This window comes from Ptychodera flava, unplaced genomic scaffold, assembly GCF_041260155.1.
Source record: "Ptychodera flava strain L36383 unplaced genomic scaffold, AS_Pfla_20210202 Scaffold_81__1_contigs__length_545109_pilon, whole genome shotgun sequence".
Taxonomy (NCBI): domain Eukaryota; kingdom Metazoa; phylum Hemichordata; class Enteropneusta; family Ptychoderidae; genus Ptychodera; species Ptychodera flava.
In genome coordinates, this window is record NW_027248403.1 from 328,401 (window position 1) to 337,256 (window position 8,856).

Here is an 8,856-nt window from a genome sequence, read left to right on the forward strand (position 1 = left end):
TTACTTGTTCCATTATTTTGATATAAGTTAACTATCTAGCTGTAATTTGTAACCTTTACCTCATCAAACACTGAAGCGAACCGCGAACTTTACTCATCGTATCTTCATAAGTCACACTGATTGACATCTTTCTTCACGTTTTCAAATGTGGAAATAGTATGCCGGCTTTACTCCTGAATAAGCATAAAGCGCATGAAAGCTAATAATGTAAATCTGTACCATTTGTACATTTCATCGGAAAGTCTATGCGCATTTCATCCGTCCCAACAATGCCCTTCTTATGTAATTCTTCCGATATTAAATTGGCTTTTTCCTTTGCTCCTTCTGTCTCCACTTTATCTGCAGCGCGTCGGCCTGTTCGGAGACTTCTCATTTCCTCTCCTAAATACAATGATTCGCTTCATTCATCAAGTTGGAAAGAAAATAAAGTCAAATGAGAAAACGCATTGATCGTAACGTGATATATCACTTACACGACCACTCATTTGTTCAGATGTCCCCTGAAGACATATAATCATAATTTTGTTTATGATGTTGACAACATTTGTTTCTTCCGTAATATTGAGTGAGCTATTCATCATCAAATCCAATACGATCAATGTTTCAAAACGCAGATGATATAAGATTATATTCGTCCTGTAGTACTTGCCCTTCACCAATATCTTATTCCCTCTGTAGAGTGTGGGGTTTTAAGTTTTCATACAATTGCCGGTAAGGTCGAAAGAAAGCTACCTTAAAGTAGCTAATACATTATAGACGCTTTCATATATTTACAGAAGTTTCAAACCCCAATAAATATATATTTTCTGAAAGCCCTGATATTAGGCAATCCGACGGTGCACAGTAAACAGTCATTATTTGCATAATAGTCACACGACAACCGTTTTGCTGAACCTTCCGAAAATCGGGTTTTACCTCTTTTAGGGAACACGCTGCACGATTTCCGGTTGAAATGTATGTATTAATAAGCCTTTGCAATGCCCTACAAATCAGTGTCTGCAATTTCTCTCAGAGTCTCCATTCAAATTATACGGCGTAACATAAACAATTTCTTGAAAAGCACCTTAGTCTAACGCCTTTAATACCGTATAAATCAAATTCTTTGTTTGCCGTCCTTGGATTTTTGAAAAATCCTACCAGCCAGCCAACAACAAAAAAAAAAAACTCAGAAAAAAAACACAACACAGATCAATCGCATAAACTCCAACGTTCCCATCGGTTTATGGGTCACAAGAATCAAAAAATCATCTGTCACATTTACAATGCAGTGTTTCTTATGCTCTTCATTAGCGCGCTGAAAACAATGCGTGGAAACAAAGGTTATACTTGTGTAAATACAACAAGCATACTTAGAGTTAGGTGACTCTGAGTCTGAACAAAAATTCCATAATAAACAATGGCAATAAACACTATACCAGTACATAATGTACAACATGTACAGTGTGATAGTAATCAACTGGTTGTGTTACGAAGATCGACAGATTGTCTCTGATGGAGATTTATGCACTAGGTGGTCATAGGTGCCAGTAAAACTATTAATTAAAATAACAAGATCTCAAATATGAATAAAAAGCATATTTGCGACAAATATAAAAAGATGCAACTTACGTATTACGAGGATGTTTACGAAGTCTTGAAGAAAACAAAATATATTTGAATTAACATCTAATGAAGGAACCTAAGAATTCCATGTAATGGGTTCAAATTTGCAACGTGTCTAAGTGAAATCTGTATATTAATTATAACATGTAAATTTAAGATCGAGACCTGTAATGATGTTTACGATTGGACGTATATTTTTATACCTAATTTATATCTATCATATGATCAAAACCAAGCTTTAAACTTTGTTTAAAAATCCCATTCTAAAATTATTCTAAAATAATACGGGAAAGGACAAGAGAGAAAAATACAACAGACAGGGCAGGAGGACACAACGACCAAAGAGTAGTCCAGGGCATTTAGACAATTGGAGAAGCGTATCTTGGACGGCACCTGTCAAGCTTGTCTACCGAGAAGTAAAGTCTATATAGTACCAACGAAACACTATAAATTTCGAAATGTTGGGGTAAGCTTACAACAAAAGGTGTTCTTGCAAAACCTGAAAATTCCACATATTAAACTGCAAAAGTTACTGAGTATAACAAAGTCTAGTTGTGACTCAGAAAACAAATGCTAAACAACTTGTAAATGGTGAAAAAATTATCTCTTCCATACAATTAGAATTTTTGCAGTAAGAAGAGTGGGTAGCTGAGCAAATCATAACAGCCTTGAGTACAAATCCTCCTTTTTAAGTGTCAATAAATACAAGTCCTGAGCGCTGTTTCTGTTGAGTTAAATGCTCCATTAGCTGTAACTTTAAAGGCTATTTATTCTGAATTATGTGTATAAACTAGTCTTTTACCCGAATTCTAATAGCGCTGATCTCGGTGTCAGGTTTGTTACTGGATCACTTACTCAACACGTTTGACTGCAGATCACACCAACGTGGCTTCCAAACTAAAGTCCAAGACAGCAACTCTTTGTTTATATAGTAGATTTGAAAAGATGTTATTTGGATAATCGTACATTCAATGCTAGTGCACGTAGAGTAACAAAGTAAATTCACAGCAGTGTAACAGAGCCAATTCAAAAAATGATTACATTGACAAAGACACGCAATATCAGAATATTACAACCTTTTTGGTCAAACTATTAGATATTATTCCCCAACATTATTTTTCTTCGGCGAAGGAAAATACGAGTGACGTAATGACCCTATCACTACAAGTCGAACACGAATTGTTAATAGGTTATATTACGTTGCCAGTGTTTCCCGAGCTAAACGATGAAACACATTTGCAAATAATACACTGATTACATGCGCAAGCATTGACTTCATTAGTTTTGTAAAATTAAAGGCGTTGTTTTAACAATTCTGCGTTTGAACTTTTGAACTACTTTTTGAATAATATAAATAAACCATAGGTTAAGTCTTGTCGAACAATTACCGGAAGACTTCATACGTATCTTTCGCTAACCTCCACACAATTTGAAAGATAGCATAGGCCTACCAATTTAAACTGAGAGAAAGTCATGCTATTTTTCGAGAACAAAAATCTAATGAATCTTAACGGTGAGAACACTTTGTGACGTCTTGTCAGACCTTGTTGCAATGATGCTTACGGAATCGATGGTTATGCTTGTTGTTTCCGGCAAATCTTCACGGCCATTCCTTAAAATTAATATACCAGCTTACGCTCTTGTGATTTTGTTGTTCAGTACTGTAGTCGTAGTTTATGAAAATATTGATTTCAACACACGACTTTTTGAGGCTTAGCGTGCGGTGTGGACGTAGCTCTTGACCCCTTCAACGTTGCAGTAGAAACTGCATGTCGCTTGTGTACAATGACGAGCACATTGACAATCGAAGCAAAGTTCCGATGCACAAAACTTGATGACATCGACGCGGGTTGTAGTGACGTAGAACGGCCAGTTTAAAATCCCTGTATTTTCTGTTCAGAGACGATAAAATTTTCTTTTGCATATTATAATGTAAGGAGTGACTAAACTGATAAATAAACTATTGGAAACCATTGTAAGACATTTAAAACATTTAATAAATATGTTTATCGCTATTAGAAAGCATTTCCTCGCAGCCTCCGTGTAAATTTAAAAATGCTCAAACTACAGATCTTACAATTGTTACATTTTATGGGCATTGATCAAACGAAGAGAGGATCTTTCAAGTGATAATATCAGTTTGTGTTCCTAGAAGTCTTTATAATTTGTCGAAAGGGCAAAATATCCGACAACAGAACCATTACGTGCGATATTGAGGTCTCCGGCTTTTCCGTCACCGCTCAAAATAAAAATGTAATGAAGTATTTGACAAAGACTGCATTTATTGTGAAACCGTCAACTCAGCTTTCCGGCTGTTAATATCTACAAACTTTTTAAAAACAGACAGATGCAACTCGAATACCAAACCTTGAGAGCAAATATTTTTATCGAGTTGTTGACGAAGAGACCGCCCAAAGAGCGTAAACCAAGTTATCTCAAACATCGATAGTCCAGCCCATATTGCTATTTCGTCACAAAATATCAGTACTATAAGTAGCTTACTGTAAAATAATTTGGTTGCCTTTGTGCGACGTTATTAACTATTATTAGTTAATGTAAATTCAATGCAGAACACGATCTTTACTTTATACAGTAATCTACCTTTAAATTCCTCCGTCGGTGAGGTGTCTGTCATAGTAGTTATGTTGAAGGTTGGTGTTGAGTTCTCAGCGTATCCTGTAAATAATTACTTCAACTTAATGAAAGTGTATAAATAAACAAATAAATTTCATTAGTTCTATTCAAACCCAATAAAGACCTTCTAAGGTAACTAAAGCTTTGACCAGATTGTGGCTTTTCAATAAACTGGTAACAGGTATATGTGTGGCAATCACGCGACACTGCCAATCAAAAGATATTTTTCCCAAACAGAGCCTGAAGCAGACATCAGCTATGAATTTTTATAATAAGGAGGATTGCGTCATGATTGTGAATACATTAAGGTTCCTTATCGTAAATGCAAAATAACCCTTTCTCATCGAGTAACAGTCGAGTAACATGTCAGCAAAGTGACTGGTACAAATGAAGTGAGTGACTTCAAATGAAGAATTAAATAAAAAAAAGTAAAACTACACTCTGAAATACTTGATACTCGTTGTTAAAATTCGATTACCTGTACAGTTGATTTTTCCTGCGCCATTTTCATCCAGAGGGAGACAGTTTTCATCTTCTTTACAACCAGTGCTTTGACAGCAGTCCTTGTCCTCCAGGATTCTCACACAGAGACTATCGTAGTGGCTGCTGTTACAGTATTGGGCGTCAGGTTTTAAAGCTGCAGTTAAGCCATGGTACCAGTGATCGCCGCAAGGAGTAGGCCATGGATATGAAGGGGTATCTCTCGCAGCAACAGGGTCATCTATCCTATCACGGCCTTTGAAGTACACGATCAGACCCATGATTTCATGTGTACAGCAGTTGCCTTCGTCTTCAATTTTCACATTAAAAGTTATCTTTATCGACTCAGTCGGTGAATAAGTGATATTCAAAAGACTTGGACTGGTAATGACGAAGTCAGAAATCCATAAGTCTGTTGAAAAAAATTCAAAGAGGACATGAAATACTTAAACTGCATAATAAAGATAGTTTACATCAGTCTATCCATTCACACATGCATCCATACATACGTACATACATACATACATACATACGATGACAGGAGAACTTGATTGTCAGTATCGTATAGTGCAAGTTTGAATCCGATGGAAACATTTGCTGAATCTATGGCTTGATTTCACGCATCGCCAAAAATCATCAGAGAAATGATTATCACGCACGTTCGCCTCCTATTCCTGATTAATCCGTCGATAATTTAGTAAGTCTATATCACATAACAACAAAGAAAACACTAACGACTCAAAATAATTAAGAAATTGTACAGACCATTACAATTGCTGTTCAGCACAAAGATTGACATAATAAAGAGACGAGCAGCCAAAAATCTGCAAGGTACGCAAGAGAACGAAGGCTTTAACTTATTGAGACATAAAAAGCGCTTATAAGATGAAACTTCTTGTTCGTATACATATTAATGGTGAAACATATGCGGCTCATGACGGTGTGTTAGTATTTTAAAGTTGTACATGATTTGTGAGAATACGAGGCAAATTATCAACAGTGACGTCCGGGCTCGTCTTCCAGAAGAACGTGCGTGGTTACATAGTAAATGTTGTTCCTCACTCGAAGTACAGAACAAATAACTCTAGCTGGTGACATGAGAACAAGAGTTTTCAAGTCTAAATATCCAACAGGAATCAGGTATATTTCTAGCACATCTTTTCAGCCAATTGCAATCTTTGAAAGTACATAAAAACTTACCGATTTGCCATTCTTTGTAATCTACTCACTTCCTTCATAATATAATGCGGACCTCTAACGTTTCCGAACGTTATATAATTTAGGAGTATAATTTAGGAGAACGTTTGCTGTATATATGATTGATAAGCAAACATGCGATGTAAAAGTGATCGTATTGGCTGTTTCATTAATGTTTACATTTGGATCGTGATCGGCCGCAGCAAACTTCCTTTCATGAAATAACTTCCCTGCAATTTATTAGTTAACTAAGTGGTGTACACAAAGGGACATTAATGTTTTGTCCTTTATAAATTTATAACAGGGTGACATTAAATTAAATGGTGAGTTTTAATTTAAACTGGCGACCAAAATAAATAAATTTTAAAATAAATTTAAAATAGTTCATTTCTCCTGGACCATTCGTTCGTTGCCAATGCTATCAAATACTGATGCTAGTGAAATCATATGAAACCACTATAGTTATTCAAGTATTTTTCTATATGGTTATTAAATTACATTTTACTTTGGTTTACGATATTATTAGGTCCTTTCCATGCTTCAAAATAATACTAAAATATTTCTGCAGAACACGCAACACCTGTCTTCCCTTGTCATACTCGGCATGGCCGCTGTATTTTCAATTGGACAAAAATATATAAGATGCAAATGTCTATACTGGATTAAAAAACCATGCATTGTTTACTTGTATATCATTTCGAACCAAGTCTGAGTTCGCTTTATCTTTATGTCGTGAAAATTATATATTGGGAAACCTGAATTGATTAAGACGGATTTTTTTTACTCAGTGAGATTCGGGTGTTTCTCAAGAAACTATTAGCTGTACCAGTTATAAAACTTTAATTAAAGGCTTGGCATCAAACGAAATCTCCAACATATTTGGTATTTCGATGTAATTGACATCCAATGTTTAAACAATAACGCCATTGTCTCCAGTGTACATACCAAGCAAACCATATGATACAACCTTATGTGTATACCTAATGAATATTCATTATAACGTTACTCAAGTGACTCCGAACACCGCTTGTTAATGTCGACAAAATGAAAAAAGCTTACTTTAACCGAACAACAGTGTTATCACATTTGCCAAACATTTGCAAAATGATGTATTATAATACACCACGCCATCAACAGATCAGAGAGGTCAACAATCCTGTAAAGTTATAGAATGGTATAGTGCCATGACACAGATCATTTTTTACATAAAGCAACCATTTTGAATTTCTATGGGTAAACGAACCGATGATCTCAAATAAGTTTGTTTTCGAATAATGTCTATCGTTTAGGTTTCTTCAAAGATGTCCAACCTAGTACTAACAGGCCGCAGTTATATCGTTCAATATATTCAGAAAGATGACAACTCTAACCCATTGAGATTGAAATATAAAATCATGTAACAGAGAGTATGCCTTATTTATTTGTATGTAACAGCATCACCTTAATGTGTATACATGTAGATGGCTTTATTATTATTATTGTTGTTTATTTCGGATAAAAAAATAATCCATAGCAGATAAGAAAAACACTACAAGTTAAAATAGTCTTTGACACCAAACATTCCATAACAAACTATTTGAAAAAATTGACATGGACAGTACAGAAGACACAATCACATTACTAGAGAGATGCAATCTGCTCAGAAAACTGTACGACTTGTTCCTAAAAAATTCATCAAAAGTTAAAACGTGGAGATTAACAAGTAATAGAGTATTACTTTGAACATGACTACATTGAAATATGCTCTCCTAGCGTTATTACATTTTCATAGAAAAATTACTCCACAAGTAAGAACTATACGGAAAATCACAAAAAAAAACAGAAAATAATGACACTTAACCGTCAAAGAAGCAAATTTAAAATCGCGAATGACAGCGTTACCTCTATCGTAGTCTGTGCCTGAATATCCTCATTGTCTTTAAGGTCACAAGATATTAAATGACCAAGGTATTTGTAAACATTAACATAAGTCAGTAGTCTACCATTTAGATAAATTGGAACTGGTTTGAGTTTCCGAACACCAGGTTGAATTAACATACACACTGTCTTTTTCTCATTAAAAAATATCGAGTTTTTACTGCCATAATGGCCACAACAAATGACTAACATTTGCTGACCATAAGCTCCAGTAGAAAAAATAACTATACCGTCAGCGTAAATTAAATGGTTAACTCTGTAATCGCCAAGAAGACATCCGAACGACAGCATTGAGAGATTCCTACTGAGATCATCTAAGTAAACTGTGAAAAATATCGGTGATGAAATTCCGCCCTGCTTAACTCCGTTTCTAGACTAGAATGGTGCAGATAAAGTACCATTCCATTTAACAACAAAATCTTGAAATGTGTATAAATAGAACCGAATTTTAATTAAGTAAGGCTTAACTCCCTTGACATCAATTTCCGAAAAAGAACGTCGAGACGAACATAATCAAACGCTTTGGAAGCGTCTATAAAAGTAACAAGTCATCGTTGATGACACAGTCCCCGCTTGTCCATTTTGTCATAATCTTTGGTGTCTAGGTAGCTGTGGAATGACATTGATGCAACGGGTGCATCAGGCCTGTGACTTGCATAATAAAGTAATCTGAGGAACGTTCAATAAAAGACTCATCTCTGCCGGTGTTGACCACTAAAGGAACTTTTGATTACATCACACATAACGATGCCCTCACTGCCTCTAGTGTCATGACAGCACATACTATACACATGGTTTGGTGGAATTTTCTAAATGGTATGGGATCGGGTATGTTGTTGTAATCAGCCATTTTGGATCATATAATAAAACAAATTAATGTGCACAAGAATGCAGCCATATCACGTTTAAAACAAAATCAGTCCATTGAAGGACAGTGACCTATGTTTATACAATTGAAATCAAATGGCTGTCTATTGACCATATGGATCGTAGCACAAAATTAGTAGACATGCATAAGTATGCCAT